General features: G+C 40.3%; 1 protein-coding gene and 1 long non-coding RNA gene across 7 annotated transcripts in view; one reads left to right on the top strand and one right to left on the bottom strand.

Moving 5' to 3' along the window:
* Nucleotides 1-6,219: 6,219 nt before the first annotated feature.
* The window catches only part of LOC309484284, a 278,513-nt gene continuing 261,410 nt past the window's right edge, over nucleotides 6,220-23,322 (bottom strand). The window contains exon 2 of the long non-coding RNA XR_014200819.1: nucleotides 6,220-6,973. This is a non-coding gene — a long non-coding RNA (uncharacterized lncRNA). The remainder of the gene's footprint in view (nucleotides 6,974-23,322) is intronic.
* The window catches only part of LOC309484077 (NACHT, LRR and PYD domains-containing protein 3), a 39,548-nt gene continuing 28,306 nt past the window's right edge, over nucleotides 12,081-23,322 (top strand). For 5 of the 6 annotated variants that reach the window (XM_082150249.1, XM_082150251.1, XM_082150252.1 and 2 more), the window contains exons 1-2: nucleotides 12,543-12,610; nucleotides 13,447-13,590. The gene's annotated coding sequence lies outside the window, so the exon portion shown is untranslated. Of the gene's footprint in view, nucleotides 12,223-12,542; nucleotides 12,611-13,446; nucleotides 13,591-23,322 lie in introns of those variants that run through there. The other variant, XM_082150250.1, reaches the window with a different exon arrangement.

Raw genomic sequence — 23,322 nt, forward strand, 5'->3', positions numbered from 1 at the left:
AGCAGGTAACAGGCAGGGAAACTCAAATTAACACAACAGTGTAGGCATTAAGGTGACCGGACAAGAAGTGCAGGAGAAGGAACAACTTAAGTAGTGAACACAACAAGGATAATGACTAAACACAGCTGACACAGTAAACAAGGAGATGGACGAGAAGCGGGAAACTGAACAAAGAAAGTCCATGAACAAAACTAAATTGAACTGAATGTGACAGTTTGAATTATATATATATACAATTATTTTTTATTTTTTTATTATTTTTTTTTGCAGGCTTTTTTTGCACGTGGGAACGTGTGTAACTGACAAGGCCTATTCTGGATACGCACACTTTGGAATACTAAGGGCACGAAAAGGATGCTTTCAGAGGTGCAGTTGTGGAGTTCTTCTTGCGTTGCATGATAGCCATGACTCTTTCTCGCCGACTCTGGCTGCGTTCCAGTCCAAAATTGTCATGCCCTTCACTTGCTTACTTTCCTCCGTCTCGTTCACTCGGATGTACATCATTGCTTAAGTTGCATGAGTGCCCACTACAGGCGGAAACTGCAATGGGCTGAATTGGATCGTCCTAAGCCCTTGATCACTTGGAATCAGCTATGGAGTTGATTTATTATTTTATTGTTAATTATTAGTTGTTTGTTGTTGTGGTGGTGATTAGACGAGATCTGTGGTGACATCCCAATTGTACTGCAGTGTGGGACATATAGGTGCCTGAAGTGTACATATGAAGTAGACTCGCTCCCTCTGTCAAAATCGAGGGAACGAGGGTCTGTCCATATAAACTTCCATCGTCCACTTCATGAAGTGGAACGCACTTCAAAATGGCGGCAGGGATTCCCCCGAGGGGAAGTGCTTAGGGAAGTTCGCAAGTGCGTGTCTAAAAGTGGACTGGAACGCAGCCACTGTTTGGACTTTCTATAGGCTTGGTTCCCATACAGAATTTTTTTTTTGTCAAAAATACATTGAAATATATTTGCATTGTTGTTCACTTATATTTATCATTTTGAAATATATTCTGAAATATAACAAAAATATATGATGTTAAGTGTGAAATATATTTACATTTTAACGTGTAATGTAAAATATATGACAAAATATATGGTCATAAAATGTTTAGCTTGCTAAAGAAGGGTCGAAAATGTATTTTGATCATAGTAATTCCTCTACCTTTTCCCCTATACACAACAGTAGGCTACCATATTTCACGACTGTATTATGACACACAGCTATAATAAATACTGTACTTACATTTAAATGACTGCAATGTAAAATGACAGATAGTTGCTTTCCTAGGACTATTAGGCCATATTAGGTGGCACGTACCTAACACTAAGTGCAATTATTAGATTTATTGTTGTTTTATTGACATCTTTCCTGAAGTCATTTAAATATTGAAAATAATGCATAGTATAACAGTGACACTCCAACAGTGAAGTACACTTAAACAATAGATAGAACTCAGTGTCTAATACTGCATACACACACTATTAAATAACTGTATTCAATTCTGTAAAAATAGGGGAAAAAATTTGTGTTATTTCCTACATAAAATTGTCATTTTAGGCCAATAAAGTCAGTAAAGGGGTAGCCGTGGCCTACTGGTTAGGGCTTCGGGCTTGTAACCAAAGGGTTGCCGGTTTGATCCCCGACCAGTAGGAAAAATGTGGGTGGGGGAAGTGGTAGAGCACTGCTCTCCCATGCCCACATCCACGGCTGAAGTGGTCTATCGAAAATGTGTTGTTTGTTTGTGAAAATTTTAACTTTTTAAATTTCAAAATATATTTCGAATGAAACAATTTGCAAAAGTTAAAACATATATAAACATATATGAAAATATATTTACATATATTTATCTAAAATATATTTATTGGGCCAATTTCAAATATTTACATATATTCCAAAAATATATTTTGAAAATATATTTCAAATATATTTCTTTTGTGTATGGGTTGATTGCTAAGCACCAGCTGGATCTGTCCTCAGCTCTGGATTCCAGTTCTGCCACAGGAAAATCAAAGTACTTTAGACTTCCTTTGATCCTTGTAACAATTCTGTCACAACTCCTGTGGCCTTGATACAGCAGGATACGAGGGAAATGGGAACTGCCCATATGTATAACATGGACTGTCCAATGAAGCCAGGCATTAATAATCATCGCCTTGACACTGACCAGACCGGCTCTGTCCTGATATTTGATACCCGGACAGAGTGGTACTTGCTGTTTATTTATAATTATTTTTGAAATTCACTAATAATTTCTGAGTGAATAATGGGTAAGTAAAACGAATTTACTGCGTAACTTTCGGTAATTATTGTTACCTATAATGTACGTATAGGTGTAAGGTAACAATATGTAAAGTTTGGGGAATAAAGGGGTAACAACCAGGAAAATTAACAAATTTATACTGTAAGTATTTTAGAACTATAAATACACCAAAAAAAAAAATTTCAGCAGCAGCAGAGGAATCAACCAACCAACACAATTTCAGATGACAGATGGATACATAAGGATTAAACCTAACCTTAAATCCACAGAGTAAAATGCATAGTTTCCTCATATCACAGTTGTGAAAGGAAATGAAGGTGATTGTTTCAATGTAACTACTTTCATTTTCCTACTTCCTCTGGGGATTCTATCCCTTTACTATAAAAAAAAAAATAAACATGTAGTGGAGCACCAGCTATTGCATGTAGTAATTTGCAGCTGTGGATCAGAGTCAAAGACCAAACTTACTTCCTCCAGGGGTCTGCAGGTGAGAACATCTCAGGGCAAGAGAAACTGAAATTACAAATTTCCAATGAAATGAAATTTGCCACCTTTGTCAACGATGGCCCCTCTTATCTTTTTGAGGAAAGACTTGTCAAAATTGAGACAGATGAAAATATTCTTTACAATCCAGAATTGGTAGAGACATAGATGGTAATACATATTTCTAAGCATGGTAAACTGTTCCATGGCATCGGTGATTGCAGAGCACGAAGAACATTAAAAATGACCAATGAGAAGTGCCGTAAACTAAATCATACTTGTCGCGCAATTGTCCGTGACTTCTCTTAAGTCCGTGACTTGACTTCTCTCTGCATTGTTTTTTTTTTCAGTGTAAACTCTAAAAATAGATCAATCTAAAAGAACGTTTAAGAGCAAGCATGTTGAAGATTAGCCGATGGGCTGTCAATTCTTTAAATGATAAGCGATTTCTTGTCATTACGCTGTTTTTGGCCAAGGTTTCAGGCTTGTCTTCAAGTGGCTTATAGGATGTATGCGCAACAGCTAGAGAATACCCATAATGCAGTTTGAATGTTGCGTGCCGAATTAATCCTCGCATAGAATATGGCACCCACAGCTGAATCATCCATCCCTCCATTTTCCAAACTGCTGGACCAATTTCCAGCATTAGTTTTCATTCTGTTACAAGGTTGCAGCAGACATGAAACAGGATGCAAATGCAGCAGCTAGTGATGTGACATTTGAACCGAGGCGTCGGAGCGTGTGTCGAGAAAAAGTGGGCGTGCCAGATGAAGCCGCGATTCGAGGCTTGTGTTGTTAACGTGAAAATCACGTGACTAATGACAAACGAGGCCTCGGTTTGTGTAAATACGTCATCGGTTCGGTCTGAGTGTCGCTTCCGGATAAAAGGCGGTTCGAAACTCGCGCCACCTTGTGGGTGTTGCAGGAGTAGTAGAGGCAGTTGTAGTAGTGTCAGAGAGTCAGATAACTATCATTGTTATTGTTGTGTCATATGTGAGGGCTGTATATTATGACATTATCAGGTTAGAATAGTTATAGTATATTGTTATTATTAATTATAGTAGCTATATTATAGTCTTGTTATATTAATTAGATAAGATTATTTGGATTGCTCTGGATTTTTGGATCTGGACTGGACTGCTTTTTGATTTGGATTGCCCTTTTGGATTTGTTTGCTTTTTGTGACTCTTCCTTTTTCCTGGTAATGGAGACAGCAAGAAAGAGGGAATCCTCCCCTGTCTGGGCTCAACAGAAGCATCAGTGTCCTCATTTGTACCACTGCCATTTTTACCCTGCATCCCCTGTTCCTTGTGTAAGGATCTTTTCCAAGCCTAGAGAGATTTTGTCCAAGAAGAGGAATCGTCTAAACCCCAACACACTTGAAATAATTGTTTTTTGTTTCTCAATAAAAAAATCTATTGTAATCCTTCCTTCCGGACTATTCTGTTGCAGTTTACTTTAATCTGTTATCTATAATCTGCTAAATGAATAAATGTATGTTATTGCACTCCCTCTAACATAAGCACTGCACTCAACACAGTGTCACTGTTGTTGTTGTTCATACTGTCACTATCCAAACAATTTATGAATAATTAATTAACTGTGTGTGTGACTCTGCACAAATAAATTCAGACAGTGAAAGATACATATTTTATATTATACACAGTAATGGACAAATGTCTGATCATGTCTTTTTATTATTGCAAATGAAAGGTTACAGACATCAACAGTGAGTACAAAACAAATAAATAAATATTTTTATTTATAAAAATATTTTTATAAAATATACATTTAAATATAAATATACAAATAAATATAAACATTTATTTGTATATTTAAATTACAAATAAATATTTGTATTTATAAAAGTATTTTTTATAAAATATAATTTTTTTTATAAAAATATATATTTTTTATAAAATTAGGTAGGTAGGTAGGTAGGTAGGTAGGTAGGTAGGTAGGTAGGTAGGGAGGGAGGGAGGTAGGGAGGTAGGGAGGGAGGGAGGTAGGGAGGTAGGGAGGGAGGGAGGGAGGGAGGGAGGGAGGGCGGGAGGGAGGGAGGGCGGGCGGGGCGTGACAGTGGTTCAGAATTAATTAATTTGTCTGCTATTTCTTTGCACAGTAGCTAGGTGTCACTAGTGAGCAATGCTGAATGAAGCTTCGAGTAATGAACCTTTGGCTGAAGCAATGGGCTGCGAGGTTTCAGTGGTTCAGGAAGCCTCATTTTGCCATCACTAGCAGCAGCTTTATTCAAAAACAAACTCAAAACAGAATCTCAGGAACATGAACATAACAATCAACTACATGCAATGTAAAACTGACAGAAACACAAGGCTTAAATGGACAACAAACAGGTGAGACTAATTAATGAGACACACCTGAACTGAAACTCAAATCAAATCAGTGACCATGGAAACAAACAGGCAGGGGGCGGAGAAAGACAGGACTGAATTTATTAGGCTTGTTTGAGATGCGCCTTGCCTCGCCTGAAATGTATGCGAGAGTAGGCGGCTGCAGTGAGGGGAGGAGTGAAAAAAGCGCAGGCAGCCGGACAGTTCTCTCTTCTCGCAGTGGATCTGACACCTGTGAGATCAAAGATGGATATCGCGGGATTGACGCTCGTGCACAGTGTTGCTAATAAACTGGATGTTATTCAAGTTCTGTTGCTTTTGTATGAAAATAAATAAAATGAACAAGACACCCAAAGTACTTGTTATTTAATTCCATTCCAAATACATGTTTATCAATATTTTTTTCTTTAATACAGACATATGTGTTTTTATTTTTTTATATAAAAATTTAATTGCATAACCCAAAGAGATCGCACTGTCAGATAGTTTGGGAATATTCACACATAACATATACACATAAAACCTGATATTAGAGTTTTAAAATCAAACATTTTAAAAGAGAACAATACATCACAGTTGTTTAAACCAATGAGCATTAAGCTGTGTCGTCAGCAAGTCGTTTCCGATCGTGCTTTTGATCAGCGCAGTCGGTGGAGAGCTATGGAAGGCCAAAAGGGCCAAAACGTGTGAAACTGTCGCGTTAACGCGTATTTACGTGTTAACACGCAATTTACGCGTTAACACGTCATTACGCGTTAAAGCGTATTTACGTGTTAACGCGTAAATGTCGTGTTAACGCGTAAATTGCGTGTTAACACGTAAATACGCGTTAACGCGACAGTTTCACACGTTTTGGCCCTTTTGGCCTTCCATAGAGAGCAACTGCGCTCGACTGCAGAATCCGACACGTGCGCCTTGCGCTCGCGAGAGATTTTTGACATACGTCAGCATGACATCAGAGCCAGGCGGACCGCACTCAGAGACATTTCTAACCGGCATGCATCTCGCGCTGATCACCGGTGATCGGTTCTGCGCAGATTTTGCTCATCTCAAACAAGCCTATTAACAGATTAACCAAACACAGATTAGAACAGAAATCAAGACAAACTGACAACGTGGCACATTAGGCTTGTTTGAGATGCGCCTTGCCTCGCCTGAAATGTATGCGAGAGTAGGCGGCTGCAGTGAGGGGAGGAGTGAAAAAAGCGCAGGCAAGCCGGACAGATCTCTCTTCTCGTAGTGGATCTGACCATTGCGAGATCAAAGATGGATATCGCGGGATTCACGCTCGTGCAGTGTTGCTAATAAACTGGATGTAATTCAAGTTCTGTTGCTTTTATATGAAAATAAATAAAATGAACAAGACACCCAAAGTACTTGTTATTTAATTCCATTCCAAATACATGTTTATCAATATTTTTTTTCTTTAATACAGACATATGTGGTTTTTATTTATTTTCTTTTTTTATAAAAATTAAATTGCATAACCCAAAGAGATCGCACTGTCAGATAGTTTGGGAATATTCACACATAACATATACACATAAAACCTGATATTAGAGTTTTAAAATCAAACATTTTAAAAGAGAGCAATACATCACAGTTGTTTAAACCAATGAGCATTAAGCTGTGTCGTCAGCAAGTCGTTTCCCATCGTGCTTTTGATCAGCGCAGTCGGTGGAGAGCAACTGCGCTCGACTGCAAAATCCGACACGTGCGCCTTGCGCTCGCGAGAGATTTTTGACATACGTCAGCATGACATCAGAGCCAGGCAGACCGCACTCGGACACATTTCTAACCGGCATGCATCTCGCGCTGATCACCGGTGATCGGTTCTGCGCAGATTTTGCTCATCTCAAACAAGCCTATTCACTCCCTCAAGTGAATTATATTAGTGGACTAATGTGGGGAATAGCGAATGAGGGTAAAGGGGTGTCATGTGGACATGTTGTATCTGGTTTTATTTAAAAAAACAATATAAAACCATAAAATTATTATAAAAATAAATTTTATTTATTTATTCCCGTTTCAATTTCACATTGTGTCTCTTAGTAGGATGAAAATAATGTTATTTAAACTGTATTTAAATTATATATAGAAAGCGATCAAAGAACGCCCCCTTTACAAACAGCGCAAGTTTATCTGTAACTGAATTCTGGGATCGCACCAAAATCAACGAATCTCTTATTTACATCGTGTTTGCACTGATAGTTACAGTATAATGAAATAATTTGTTAGCAGTGTTGGGTAAGTTACTTAAAAAAATTAATTTGTTACTAGTTACTTCTCACAAATAGTAACCTTCATTACAAAAGTAACTATTACCAAGGAAAATAACTATTGCGTTACTTTAAAATAAATAAATAAATAAATAAATATCTGAAAGAACTTGGGTACCCCCAATATTAAATATGTTAAATGAATGAAATGGACACTAAATAGAATACATTATTATTATAAAACAGTGTACACTAATCTACACTATTTAAATGTTGCTGTGGGACAATGTAAGAGACACGTATTAACTTAAATATTAAAATATTATCATTACATATAGTGGAACAACAAAACACAATAGATGGTTTAGAACTTTTAATATGTATTGCACAGACCACAACTCGCCAACAAATAAGTACAAATAAACTATGCTTCTTAAGAAATGTGCCAAAAATAAATAAATAGTAATAAAAAAATTTATACATACACATACAGTAGTGCAAATTAAAATGATAAAACTCACAGTTCTTTACAACTGGTAGACATACTGTATAGCCAACTTGAAGTATTTTCTTCCTCACAAAAGTAAACAGTTTAACAAAAAGTGCTCTCAATATAATACTGAACAATGTACCAACATAAATAATAATAATAAAATATAATATTTTTGGGTTTATTTTTATAACCTACAGAGAACGTCATCATCAGAGGCTATTTAAGCCGAATTCTAGTCGTGTTTGCCGCACGTGTTCACAACCGGTCAAACAAAGATGTTTTCTTTGAATCAACACTTTTCCTGATTAGATAACCTTGAGAGCTGTAACAATAAAAAAGTGCTAAAAGTTTTAGAGAGTTCCACATGTAGCTATTTCATATGCAAAGATGTTATCCAATCAAAGCAGTGGGCGTTTACACTGAAGTCTCATACCAGATACGCCCCTTAAAACAGAGCGTTCAAATCAGAGGCTAAAATCAGGGTAGGAAAGTGTCTTTCTAAATTATGACCATTTTTAATGTAAAAAACATACATTTTAAGTGTACCTCAGGAAACATTATAAAACTATCAAAAAAATAAAACAATGCAGTCCATAACCCCTTTAAATCTTGGGTATTTAAAGGTGCTCTAAGTGATGTTGGGTGATGTCACTTCTTGTTGACGTTTAAAGTGTTGTCAAACAAAACGGAGGCTAGCTGTAACGATGAGGCAAGGACGAAGTGGAGAGACTCCACATGCAAGCACTATAATGAAACAAACAGGTAATCCAGGGAACGGAACAAGGAACAGGAACAGGAACAGGAACAGGAACAGGAACAGGAACAGGAACAGGAACAGGAACAGGAACAGGAACAGGAACAGGAACAGGAACAGGAACAGGAACAGGAACAGGAACAGGAAGCAGCTACAACAACCGACCAACAATAACTGAAGCACAGAGGTTTAAATACACAGGCAAACAAGCTAAACAAGATAACAAGGGGGCGTGGCTAATAAGAAACACCTGGGGAGACTAATCAACATAACGGGGAACTGCTAACATGGGACAAGACAGGGGAACACAGACATGAATCATGACACTAGCTAGACCCTCCCTCCTCCTCATCCGAGCACTAAGCCCCCAAACCCCACCCCAAATCTTTCTTGTCGGTTATTGGCTGGAACAGTTTGTTATGTTTCGTAGTGCGGGTGAGCCCAGTTAGTTTTTCTTGCCGTTTGTGGAGCCTGGGGTGTCTACAGAGACCGCATTTTTTTACAGTATGTTCAGGGGACAGGCAGCTAGCGGATGATGAGGAGATGTTTGCTGTATGTGACAAAAAATGTTTTGGCCTAAAAAACACGTGACATCGCTTAGAGCACCTTATGTAATTTTAAGATAAATAACAACAACAACAACACTGTCCTATTTAATACTTTGCATTTAACAAGTTTTGTTCATAACAGTAGACCTGCTGATGAAGAAATGACAGGGACAAGACCAATAGCAAAAAAAAAATACACACACACACACACACACACACACACACACACACACACACACACACACACACACACACACACACACACACACACGGGACAGGAGAGACAGATATAAGGGAATTAAGAGATGCAAAAGGGAAGAGAAAGTGCAGTTCTAGAGAGAATCTTTAATTATTTTGCACGACCCCAGCCTAAGGATTTAAACCTTTTTTTTTTTTATGTGATGGAAAAATACAAATACCTAAAAAAATAAGATAGTCCTTGGTTTCAAATTTTATCGTGGGTGTATGGGATGGCCTGAATGAGTGTGAGATTTCCCGGCCAGATATTTTGTTCCAGTCCGGCCCTGTTGCACTTTGATTAGCCTATTAATTTGATTAGAAATTAAAAATTTCTATTTAAAAAAAATTGCAGACGACACCACCGTCATCGGTCTCATCCAAAATGGTGACGAGTCTGCTTACAGACTGGGGGTTGAACAGCTGGCTGTCTGGTGCAGCTATAACAACCTTGAGCTGAACACGCTCAAAACAGTGGAGATGATTGTGGACTTCAGGAGAAAATCCCCAGCACTCCCCCCTCTCACCATCATGAACAGCACTGTGGAAGCAGTGGAGTCATTCAGGTTCCTGGGCTCTACCATCTCTCAGGACCTGAAGTGGGCAAATCACATTGACTCCATTGTGAAAAAGGCCCAGCAGAGACTGTACTTCCTTCGCCAGCTGAAGAAGTTCAATCTGCCACAGGAGCTGCTGATCCAGTTCTACTCAGCTGTCATTGAGTCTGTTTTAAGCACTTCCATCACTGTCTGGTTTGGTTCAGCTACCAAATCGGACATCAGGAGACTACAACGGACAGTCCGGACTGCAGAGAGGATTATTGGTGCCCCCTTGCCAACCCTCCAGGACCTGTACTCTTCCAGAGTGAGGAAGAGAGCAGGTAAAATCATCACAGACTCCACTCACCCTGGACACCCCCTGTTTGAACTGTTACCGTCAGGACGGCGACGCAGATCACTGGCCACAAGAACATCCAGGCACAGGAACAGTTTCTTTCCACAGGCCATTTCCCTTCTGAACACTTAACATGCCCCCCAATGCATATGCCTGTAAGTGCAATACTCCCACTGTCTAGTGCAATATTCTCTAAGTCAGGTGATATTTATATTTATATTATTCATACTACTCAAATACTGTAAATATGTTCATAATCTGTAACATGCACTAGACTCCCACTGTCTAGTGTAATATTCTCTAACTCAGGTGATATTTATATTTATATTATAATTCATACTACTCAACATACTGTAAATATGTTCATAATCTGTAAATGTTTATTCAGACTAAACCCAACTGTGACCCCTTTTTTTACTTTTTATACTATTTTTTTTGTTTATACTACTATTTTACTATTTATTTGTATATGTGCACTGGAAGCTTCAGTACCAAGAAAAATTCCTTGTGGGTGCAAGCACACTTGGCAATAAAGCTCTTTCTGATTCTGATTCTGATTCTATTACGCTATTCATGAATTCCGTCTCTCATGTTTGTGTGTATTCTGCATCAGCAAATAGTCTGAAATGTATCAAACTGGTATAAATTAAGGGTTGGTTTGTAAAGAAGGACTACACGCCTGCGCACATATATATTCAAACGCCCATACTAAACACGTAATACGCATGTGCACGCCATCAGCGTTTTCACAGGTTTGCCAGCAGCCATATTGCCAGCAGCCATATCACCCTGTAGCCCAAGACTGAAGCTAAGCAGGGCTGAGCCTGGTTAGTACCTGGATGGGAGACCTCATGGGAAAAAACAGGTTGCTGCTGGAAGAGGTGTTAGTGAGGCCAGCAGGGGGCGCTCACCCTGTGGTCTGTGTGGGTCCTAATGCCCCAGTATAGTGACGGGGACACTATACTGCCAAAAGAGCACCGGCCTTCGGATGAGACGTTAAACCGAGGTCCTGACTCTCGGTGGTCATTAAAAATCCCAGGATGTCCTTCGAAAAAGAGTAGGGGTGTAACCCTGGCATCCTGGCCAAATTTGCCCCTTGGCCTCTGTCCATCATGGCCTCCTAATCATCCTCATATACTGATTGGCTTCATCGCTCTGTCTCCTCTCCACCAGTAAGCTGGTGTGTGGTGAGCGTTCTGGCGCAACATGGCTGCCGTCGCATCATCCAAGTGGATGCTGCACATTGGTGGTGGTTGAGGAGATTCCCAACTTCTATGTAAAGCGCTTTGAGGTCTCAGAAAAAGCGCTATATAAATGTAACGTATTATTATTATTATTATTATTATTATTATTATTATTTGCGTTTTTAAAGTTTGCACAGAGAGAACTTAAGAGTTTTCTGTTAGAACGGTGTCGTGTTAGCGGCCCCTAAGTTAATAACTAATGATCGTTGCGACGGAAGTGAATCAATCAAAACTAATTTTAGCTGGACAAGAGCTGCTATAAAGAGGTGCTATAAAGCCAAAACAATCTCTGTTACTTTAATTTCACTGTAAAAAGCTGCTTTGAAACAATCTACATTGTTAAAAGCGCTATATAAATGAAGGTGACTTGACTTAACTTCCTTTTTTTAAATATAGGAAATAATAAATACAAAATGGGAAAATATACAATCTTCTCACTTTCCCAAAACACTTCATACTTTCAATTTAAAGTTTGTGTTCTTTGAATTCAGTCAAAGGCCATTCTGTGGTGTTCAGATCCTCTATTGGTCATACATATTCTCGTCATGCAAATTCAGGTCAGAGTCCACCATACTTGAACTTTCAGATCCAGTGAAATACAAAACTTGTCTGCAGTTACTAGACGTTTGCTCCATATACTTTCATTCTGCATGTGGGAGACCGGACACACAAGCTCAAACTAAGAAGTTATGCATTTATTGTCATCTAGAGTCATCTAGTTTTGCTCACCACTAAAGTAAGTTCATCTGCACATTGCAATTTGTTATAGGAATAGCCTCTTGTTACTTTAAGTTTAATAAACAGTTGTCTTTCTTGTCTAAGCCACATAGGGGAATCATTTAAATTATCCTATAAAAGCATTTTAAAAATACTATTCAAAGCTAATCAATTTCCATATCCAAAAGTAGCTGTTACTGTACGCAAGAGTCTCGAATAAATGTTTAACTCTAAACGGGCACTTCAGTAGGCTACATCGTCTTTAAATAGCATTCCAAAAAAAAAAAAAAAAAAAAAAACGTGCTTCCTAGAAAATAAACTCCTCCCCGTTTGAATTTAATGCTGCACGCCTGCGCCACACACTCTAAGTGAAAGTGAAAGTACCAGTGCCGCGAGCCTACGTGTCGGTGAGTTAAAAAAACACTGTTCATCTATTGAATCATTATTGGTTTAATCTATGATAGATTACTAAACTACTATCCCCGCTGATGTTTTTATGTTAAGCTGCAGAACTTTGGAGCACACTGCAGGAAAACGACATTCGAAATAACATTCAGCCTAATATGTTTTAAATAGGCCAACGATGTTGGTGTAGGCCTAAGACGTAGGCTATTAGATCTTTCGATTGACGTGCATTTTGTAAAGATTCAATAAGTAGGCAACATATTGATAACCTTTATGCTGTAAATGATACAGAAATAGGTGACCAGTACCCTCTTGTATACAATGTTCAATAAATTAACCGAATAATTTAGATATGCAGAGACGGGTTGTGTTGGTGGACCGTAAACGGTTTATTGATTTTATTAAGTTATATGCCTATAAAACGATAAATACAAAATGTAAAATAGGTTTTTCTTCATGCATGTTGCATTGAGAGACCAGAAATGATTGCATAGGGTTATAACCAACAGTTTAACTTGGCCTACTTAGTTTAATTGGCGCGTTAAAGTTATTTTCGCTATTAGTTTTCCCGCTCTTCTGCTCAGAGATGTGACCGCTGTCTTACAAATATATAGGCATAAATACCACAGTTAGTTTAAATTACTCAAAACCGCCAACGGCTTTTATAGCTGAATATTTATAATTAGCAAACATATAGAAAAGGGACTGTCTTAAAACCAACTTGGTTTTGCCAATACCTCTATTTTTACACGTAGCCTAATACTCATTTATTTTAGAAAGAAAATGTAGGCCTACTATACTTTACCTAATTGATATTTTCACATTCCAATTATTGTAGGTTCCTTGTGGTCAGACGGACTCTTAACAGGGGACATTTTGCCAATATCTCCCTCATTAGGGACACATATTTTGGAGAAAAATCACAAAATTTGCATAATGTCACATTTCAAAGGAAGTGTTCCTAGTTGCCACATTACTGCAGGTGAGCTTTTTCCAACATCTTTCTATATTTTTTACATTACAGTTTTCCCCCCTCAAAACTGTGTGAAGAGTTTTCCATTTTCTTTTTAGATTTAGAATATTTTTCAATATGAAATTATGGTTGAAATGTATCAAATTGCTTATTTTGCTTTGTATTATTAGAATATGTATGTTAAAAAGTTTAAGTAATTAGATTGTTTTTAGATTTTGAATATTTCGATATGATATTATTGTTGAAATGTATCAAATTGGTGTCTTATTCAGCTTTGTATTATTAGAATGTGTAGCCTATGTTAAAACATATAAGTAATTTGAATGAAAAGGTTTTTTTTTATTTTTTATGAAGGAAATATGATGTCATAAAGAATCGCATGGGCAGGGCAGTAGCATAGCCAGAAAAGAGACTCTGGGTGTGCATCTGAAAATCTGGGTGTGCCACATTTATTGTCAGATTAGGCCATCCTTAAAAATATTCTTGTTTGCCGTAACCCGACCGACCCTGTCAATTTAGGACCGACCCAATTATTTAAATTTTTTTCCCCTTTTAGTCCGACCGACTTGCCGGTTGTAAATTTGCGTTAAGTTTTGCGATTTAAAAAAAAAAAATTTTTTTACTCTTCAAACAACTAATGCAAATGCAATAAAATTATATTAATTATATTATAGTGTGTATATAAATTGCCCATAGGCCTACATACAAATTTTAAATAATTATCACCCTACGTCACACGGCGTCACGCAGGTTCTACTGCGCATGTCGGGACCAAAAGTGGTCAATAAAATACGCGGAGAACATTCCGAAAATGAAATATAAACTCAAATATATATAAAAATGTTTTAAATCGAGCTATTAGTATTATTCTTATCCGTATCTGTGTAATGATCGGCTGTTAAACGGGTCTTTCTGCAACCACGATGCGCGCGCATCCCGGATGTTTACAAACCTATAATTGGACCTGTGTCGCGGTGTGAGAAGGCAGAATCACGACACATCCCTTCCAACTCCCAGAGTTATCCTTCCCGTCCAGATCCAATGCTATCACATCTTTACATTACTATTGGGCAGTTCCAGCGTTATGGACGTGACATTTGCAGTCAAAACTTGAAATATAAATTATCAGAAAATAATACTAATATATTGAAACGTATGTTTATACATCCATACTCCCTTAATAAAGGAGTCAAGACATTATAACAATATCAGTATACACATGCGTTTTATATTTAATATGAGGGAAATACACTTGCGTTACTTTAGAATGTTCAGTGACGTCACAGAACTGCCAGATTCAAACTGCTTTCGCGCGTTGCGCTTGTCATACATAATGTTTATTTTATGTTTCAGACATTTAAATACACATAAGTACTTGTAAAACAATACATCTGTAGTTTGTAAAATACACACTGATGTCTATGGAAGCAGCAAAAACAATCTATTCAAATGTAATTTGCCGACATGTTTTATTCATATATCAGACACACATAGCGGAACTATAAAGTTTACTCTATTCTTCTCCCAGTTCAACAGCCACTTACTTTCATGTATTTCGGGAGAAACTGTGGAATTCAGGTGCTGTAAATCCGGCTGACATTACTCTCTGAACTGCAGCGCTCATCTCGTTATAGATCAAGATAATTGATAAAGGTTTTTAAACGAAGAATCGGAATATCAGATAGTTGACATGGTAAGCAAGTGTGTGAATGTTTTTAATAAAAAAGGAAAAAGGAAATAAAACGAATAGCGATACATCTGTTAGTATAGTTATTGTGGCTGCGGTGTGTCACGTGACAACCATGACGCGTCGCCATGGAAACAAGGGGTCAGTTAAAATATTTTTGACTTACGCGTGAAAGGGTTGATTTAAAAAAATATATATGCTAGGTAAACAACAATAGCCCAAGTTTAGTAAAACATTTTTTATTGAGACTATAAAAAATAATTCTGCATCCATTTTTAGGTGTGCCAGCTGCCACTGTGGGTGGCACCGGCACACCCGTGGCTACGCCCCTGGGGCAGGGTAAGATTTGTGAAAGTGTACATAAGATTACGAGCGTAAATTAAATTTGCATGTGCAAGAGAAGATTTGTAAAGGTGTAAATCGCCTTTCAAATGTAAGGCAAAAATATTTGCAGCATTTTACTGTTATTCGTAAGTGTAGTGCATGTAGGCTATTGTGAAACTGCTGCTTCGTGCTAACGCAAAATAAATAGGATCTGTATTCTTCTGACTTCCATTTTTCCGCGCTTACACTATTGGCACGTTTTTTTCCGCACAAATACGGCCAAAAGCACTGCAAGCCTGTGAACAGCAATTTGCAACCGAAAACAACAGAGTCAGGAACTGCAAAACAGATTAATTGCGTAAAATCAAACTTTGTGTAAAAAATAAGCTGTTTCAAATGTCTAAATGGCTTGTTGTGTGCATGGGGCAAAAAAGTTCCCGACATAACCCGATTTGTACAGTTGTCTTTCTTTTATGTGCGCTTCCAGTTTTGGCACGATTCTCTCACTCATTGGCCCTCATTTATCATTCTTGCGTAGAATGGGCGTATATGTTGGCGTAAGATTATGCTTACACTCCTTTCACCGCCTGATTTATGAAGCTGTGCGTACCTTTGAAATCCAAGTGTACGCAATACCTGCCCTTGATAAATGCCGCGGCTGAAAACGATCGTCATTAGAATAACACGCCCCTATATATTCAAGTCTCCGCTTCCCCCACGCCCTCATTTTACGCCATGGACACACGGAAGACGGCAAAGAAGAGAAACTTGGATGAGCAAATGACCTATCACAATGCATTATTTTACAGCACGTGTTTTGAAAAAATTTGCATTTAATTTCGTATCACGTCACATGTATTGGGGTGTACAATAGTGATGATGATGTGATATGTGGAGTACCATTCATTCACATTAATAATTGCATGACAATTTGTAATATTCTTATTCTGATTATGATTTTTATTATTAATGACGCTTATTGTTATTTAGAAGAAGAATGTCGTTATTATTATTATTTTTATTATTATTATTAAAAAGAAGAAGAATGTCATTTTTATTATTTTGTCAGTCTGAATTATTTTTTGGTCATTGAAAGCCTTTCATTACTGAACCCAGTCCGTGCGCACCTGCCGGGCCTAACCCTGGCCTAACCATCGTTTCAAAGAATAGTACAATGGCGAGCGCGTCGAGTATAAACGCCTCGTCCGTTTGGGGAGGTGCGCGCGCAGTCTGCGGAGACTCGCGCTGCGGAGCCAGGCGAAAGTATAAACAAGGCTTGAAACGTCAGGTAAAGCGCACAGGCAAGCAACTGAAGGAATACATATGCCTACAAATCAAATGCTTTGGTAAAGTCACACAAATTAAACATTGAAGTCCATGTTGCACAAAAATAAACACTGAAGTTTATAATTACTATGCTGTTTTTTTTTTTTACAGTGGGTCATAATATATCATATCTTTTAGTTTGTCAGTGCGTTTTGTGGTGTTAGGAATTGTTTTTCTGCGCATTTCCGCACTAACTCAAAATGTGCGTACATGTACACCACCTCCTGAGCTGGCGTAGGATTTGAGCGTGCCGTACGCCAACGTCCATATTGATAAATCTCAAAGTCACCGTGGTTATGGGTGTACGCCAGGTGTACGCTGGAAATTTGGTGTACGCACTTTTGATAAATGAGGGCCATTGAGTTTTTCAAGCGCGAAGAGGAGGGCGGGTCCACCTTCTTCATGTAGCCAATCAAATGAGATTCTTCGCTGGCTCTCGATTTACTCTTATCTGATTGGTTCAATAAACACGCAAGTCACCTTTATCTTCATTTGGCTCAGCATCGTTCTCGTTGCCGAAATTGTACTTTTAATAAATAAATACAACAACAAATAAATCATGATTGCTTAATAGGCTGTGAACCATTAGGTTGACTAAATGAGTCCATACTGAATTTCGAGCTGGTGTGTTAAGAAAGACAATTTATGTGTATTCAGTGCATGCATCCTACTCATCAGGCCATATCAGTTTGTAATCTTGATGCTGCTGAATGTAGGCCTAGTATCTACTACTGCATGCATAATTTCACCTGTCTACTGATCGGGATGATTCCAGAATTATTATTAGGGGTTCAAGCATGAAATGCTGAAACCCTATTGTAATTGTAAGGATTCGTAAAACGCATCGTGCAGGACAAACCGTAAGGCCTAGAGACGTGAAACCTGGCCAGATGGTAGGCCTCAATTTGGGGACAACCTATCAGAGTATGACCCCAATTGGCCCATAGGTGGCGCTACAGCAACCAAAAGTACTAAATCGCTCATAACTCTTAGACCGTTTGTCCCAGGATTAAGTGTCTTATATCGTTGGAATCCTTGGCTCAAGGCGGACAAAATGGCTATCTCCGATTTGCTCGCCCTTCAGGCGCCAATTTTGAGTAAATTGCATTTGTTTGAAAAACCTATTTTTGCAAACTTCTCCTAGGTTTTTGGCCCGATCGGAACCAAACCACTCCAAGAATATTCTCTGGAGTCTGACAATCAATAATCATCCAAACAATTCAAAATTTCAATTAACGGTCGATAAGGGGAACTAAAATATTTGATGGCAGCAGGGCCACTTTTACTAAAACGGTTATAAATTGTGAACGGAAAAAGATTTTTTTGCAAAATTTGGGATACATCTTCCTGAGCTCAGTCTGAGATCACTTGAAAAAAATCGCAACAATTGGCCACTTGGTGGCACTATAAAACGGTTATAACTTGTGAACGGAAAGAGATATTTTCGCAAAACTTGGGACACATGTTCATGAGCTCATTCTGAGGTCACGTGAAAAAAATCACGACAATTGGCCACTTGGTGGCGCTATAAAATGGTTATAACTTGTGAGCGGAAAGAGATATTTTCGCTAATCTTGGGACACATGTTCATAAGCACAATCTGAGTTGACATGAAAAAAATCGTGACAATTGGCCACTTGGTGGCGCTATAACAGTGAAAAAAATCATGAAAATAGCTATAAGCGCACCCAACCGTTAGTCTACTGAAAATTGGCATGCAGTAGCCGCGTTTCCACTGTCGGGCCAGGTCTGGGCTAGGGCTAACAGCGAGCCGAGCCGGGCCAGTGGCCTCGGCCTCAAGCACAGGGCTTGCGTTTCCACTGCCGGGCCATTAGCCCTGGAGCGCTGCCCTAAACCCCGCCCTTAACACGCCTTCCTGGATCAAACGTCAAACGTCATACAAGTGTAGTAGACGGTCCCTGCTCCACTTCTGAGTCAAATAAAGCACTCTGGGATGACGATTCTAGCACACAAAACATAAACACGCATATGAGCCACTTATGCAATATTTTATTTGTTTTCTTAGGAAGTTAGAAAACGTAGAATTTATGAAGATAGCATGTATTAACTCACCGTCCGCGGCTGCCATAGTGTCCCGACTTGTCCCTCCACTAACAGAGGGACGGTGACCCAGCACACTGTCCATCAAGTCGAACCATGGAAAGTTCCTTCTCTGGGCACCGCTTTGTCCATTGTGCGTTTTAATCGCCTTGTACTGCGCCCGCAACTTTTTTGAAGCGTTGTTCGCTGAATGCTTAGCTTAGCAAGTTCAGCAACGATGTATTTTATAACGTCCTCGTTTCTGCACACGCCGTCAAATTGACGTTGTACCCTTTCTTCTGCCCAAATGCTCAGAAGAGCTTTGGTATCTTCGACAGACCAGTACAGGCGATTCTCCATTTCGAGCAGCGTTTATTTTTCGCGATATAAAAAAGTGAAATGTGCATCTTGCCGCAGACCATAACTTTCCCTAACACCGATAAACTCCGCCTTTTACCTTGACCACGCCTCTAGCCCCCGAGCTGGCCCAAGGTATTCGATGAGCCAGAAATCCTGGCCGTTGGCCCCAAGTAAGCCCCGATCAAGCCCCGGAAGTGACAGTGGAAACGCGACTGGCCCTGGCACGCACTAGCACGGCCCGGCCCTGGCCCGACAGTGCAAAACGCGGCTAGTGTCTTTGTCCAGGGTGCCATGATAGTCTATGAGAACATTGGTGTATCTCAAAAAACTCACTATACGTCATTGGCACAATGCCTTGAAGGAGCCTTAGAAGTTTCAAGCCCATGTTTTTTTCACAGGAGTGACCTCCTAAGAATCCTTGCCGAGTCCAACAATACCAAACATGCCAGGTTTCGCCTTATGGCATTTGTAAGTGTCATTTAGAGCTTTAAAAAATTGTGGTTATCTTCAAAGCCGTTAGTCCGATCGAGACGACAACAACAAAAAAACTAAGGAAATTTGAAAACATAGGTAAATAGCTAAACAATAACGCCAAAATGTAAAAATTATGATTGGAACTGGCAAAAAAAAATAATTAAATCCAATCAATTTCACCCATGGATCATTTTGATGCTCTCACATGTTTGAAACGAACAATGATGGATTGTGATGAAATTTGTTTTGAATTGGGACTGGCGAATCCCCGTCCATACTGTCAATGACCGTTCGCAAAGACCCGCCCACTTTAGTTACTGTTGCTATGTCTGACAAGCGACGCCACTCTCACACCACACCAAGTTCTCACGCAGTGAAAAATACATTGCGGATCAGAGAAAAGACTGCGCGCTGACAGACAAGTACTTTTGATATGAAACAAAGTCTCACCTTTCAAATGTAGTCATTTTTTAGAGACATTTAAACAATAAATACCGTATTAACATATCAAGATGCTGTATATTCCCTGGTTGCTGGGTTTTTATTCAGACATAATCAGTTACTTTTTGTCAAAGTTGAGTTTATGTCGATTTAGTATCAGTTTTTCATAACAGTCGAATCTGGACTCAGAGAAAGCATTTTGTTATTCATACTAGCTACACATAATAGTTTGATCAGTCACACGAAAGTAATCACTAATCATCAGAATCAATATTGACAGTGTGACCAAGACAATTACAAAATATATAATTGAGTGTTAAATACCATGAACAGAGACATGATGTGAAAAACACTGCATCAGAATCATATCATTGCATAAAGAATGGGTATTAAATGTTTGAATTGTAAAGTTTAACATCTGCTCAGTGGTTTAACAGATTATGTAATATATAAAATTTCAATCCAGTAATGTTAACACCAGCTTGAAATTCAGTATGAATGTCAGTCAGCCTTAATCAGCCGAATGGTGCACAGCTTATTAAGCAATCAAGATTTATTTGTTTATTTATTTATTTATTTAACACATATGTGTGCATTAGAAGTACCATTTCGGCAACGAGAACTTTCTGAGCCAAATGAAGATAAAGATGTGTTCTGGTGACTGGCGTGTTTATTGAACCAATCAGATAAGAGTAAATCGAGAGCCAGCGAGAAGCTCATTTGATTGGCTACATGAAGGTGGACCCGCCCTCCTCTTCGCGCTTGCAAAACGCCTCGGTTACGACTGTAACCTCGGTTCCCTGAAGAGGGAACGAGCGTTGCGTCGAAACTGACGCTATGGGGGAACGCTATGGGGGAACGCTTTGCGTGATGACGTCTTGAAGCACATGTCAAATCAGTCCAATGGTGTGGCGGAACGTCAGAGGCGGGTGACGTCACGTACCAGGAAGCTATAAAAGCCGGCCCGAAACAGAAAACGAAAGCTTCGTAAAGTCTGAAGTCGCACTGACAGGCATGAAGGAGATATGGCAAGGCGACGCAACGCTCGTTCCCTCTTCAGGGAACCGAGGTTACAGTCGTAACCGAGGCGTTCCCTTTCAAGGGAACTCCCGTTGCGTCGAAACTGACGCTATGGGGAACGTCTATACCAACGCCTCCATAGCTACAAATGTCTGTCCTGTGTGTATCAAGTGAGCAGCACTAAGAAGACAAAACATGAGACCCTGGAGCAGAGTCTAAATCCAGAGAGTAGAACCTGACGAAGGTGTGCGGTGAGGACCAGCCTGCCGCATCACAGACGTCCTGTAACGAAACTCCTGATATAAGGGCCTTAGAGGCCGCCATACTCCTAGTAGAGTGCGACCGGACAGCCAAAGGAGAAGGCTGTCCAGCCGCCTCATAAGCAAGTGAGATAGCCTCAACCACCCACTTGCTCATCCTTTGCTTAGACACCGGACCTCCCTTGTTAGGAGACCCAAAGCACACAAATAATTGATAACTTTTACGCCACAGGGCAGCTCTGTGGACATAAGCGTCTAACGCCCGAACTGGGCAAAGCAAATTATTAGCCTCCTGGTCCGCATTCTGAAAGGGAGGAGGACAGAAGGCCTGCAGAACAATAGGTCTAGCCACATTAGTGGGGGCCTTGGGGACATAGCCCGGTCTAGGGTGAAGAAAAGCTTTGACCATACCCGGAGCAAACTCCAAGCATGACGGAGCAACCGACAATGCCTGGAGATCCCCTATTCTTTTAAGAGAAGAGATGGCGAGAAGAAACAGAGCTTTCAGAGTTAGAAACTTCTCAGGAACCTCCTCAATGGGCTCAAAGGGGGCCAGGGAAAGGCCTTGCAGCGCAACGGACAAATCCCATGGTGGCACCCTAGAGCGAACTGCAGGCCTCAGCCTCCAAGTGCCACGAAGGAAACAAGATACCAGAGGGTCTTTCCCCACAGACATTCCACCCAAAGGAATGTGGTAAGCACCTATGGCCGCCACATAAACCTTTAAAGTGGACGGGGTCAGACCTGCAGTGAACCGGTCCTGTAGGAACTCCAGAACTGTACCAATTGGGCAGTTGACTGGATCCAACCGACGGTCACTACACCAAGAAGTGAATACTCTCCACTTCAGGGCATAAAGTTTCCTCGTGGAGGGAGCTCTGGACTGTAGAATGGTCTCAACAACCTCAGTTGAGAGACCTGACTCTATGAGCTGGGCACCCTCAGAGGCCAAGCCCACAGGTTCCACAGTTCTGGCCGAGGGTGAAATATCGAGCCCTCTGCCTGGGACAGAAGGTCCCTCCTGACGGGTAACTCCAGAGGATGCCCGTCGAGGAGGGACACAGGATCGGGAAACCATACTCTGCCCGGCCAGCGCGGGGCTATAAGAAGTAGATGGACCCGGTCCCTGCAAACTCTTTCCAGAACTCCCGGGAGCAGAGCCTCGGCCATGTCTGTACCATAGCATCCAGTCCCAGAGGAGCTGGATGGTGAGGGAGAACCAAAGTGGACAGTGAGACGTCTCTCGAGACGCAAACAGATCCACTTGTGCTTGGCCAAACTCCCTCCATATCAGCTCCACCACCTCGGGGTGGAGCCTCCATTCCCCGGGCCTCGGCCCCTGTCTCGACAGAGTGTCTGCTCCTATATTCTGTACCCCGGGGATGTAGGCTGCCCTGAGAGACAGCAACTTCCCCTGGGACCACAAGAGGATATGGCGTGCCAAATTGGACAATGGGCGCGAGCGCAAACCCCCTTGGTGGTTGATATAGGCGACTACCGACGTGTTGTCCGTATGTACTAACACATGGTGTCCCCTGAGATCTGTGATAAAGCTCCTCAGAGCCCGGAAGACAGCTAACATCTCTAGGCGATTGATATGCCAGGAACGATGATGGTCTTCCCACAGACCTTGAGATGAGCGACCCTCTAGGATCGCTCCCCAGCCCGTGAGGGAAGCATCCGTCGTTAGCAGTTTGCGACGACAAGGAGCTCCCAGCACTGGGCCCTGGGACAGGAACCAGGGTTTCTTCCACATAACCAAGGCACGTAGGCATCGCCGCGTGACCTTGATCGTGCGAAATGGGTTCC

The sequence above is a fragment of the Leuciscus leuciscus genome (genome assembly GCF_965113295.1).
Source record: "Leuciscus leuciscus genome assembly, chromosome: 20".
Classification (NCBI taxonomy): Eukaryota; Metazoa; Chordata; class Actinopteri; order Cypriniformes; family Leuciscidae; genus Leuciscus; species Leuciscus leuciscus.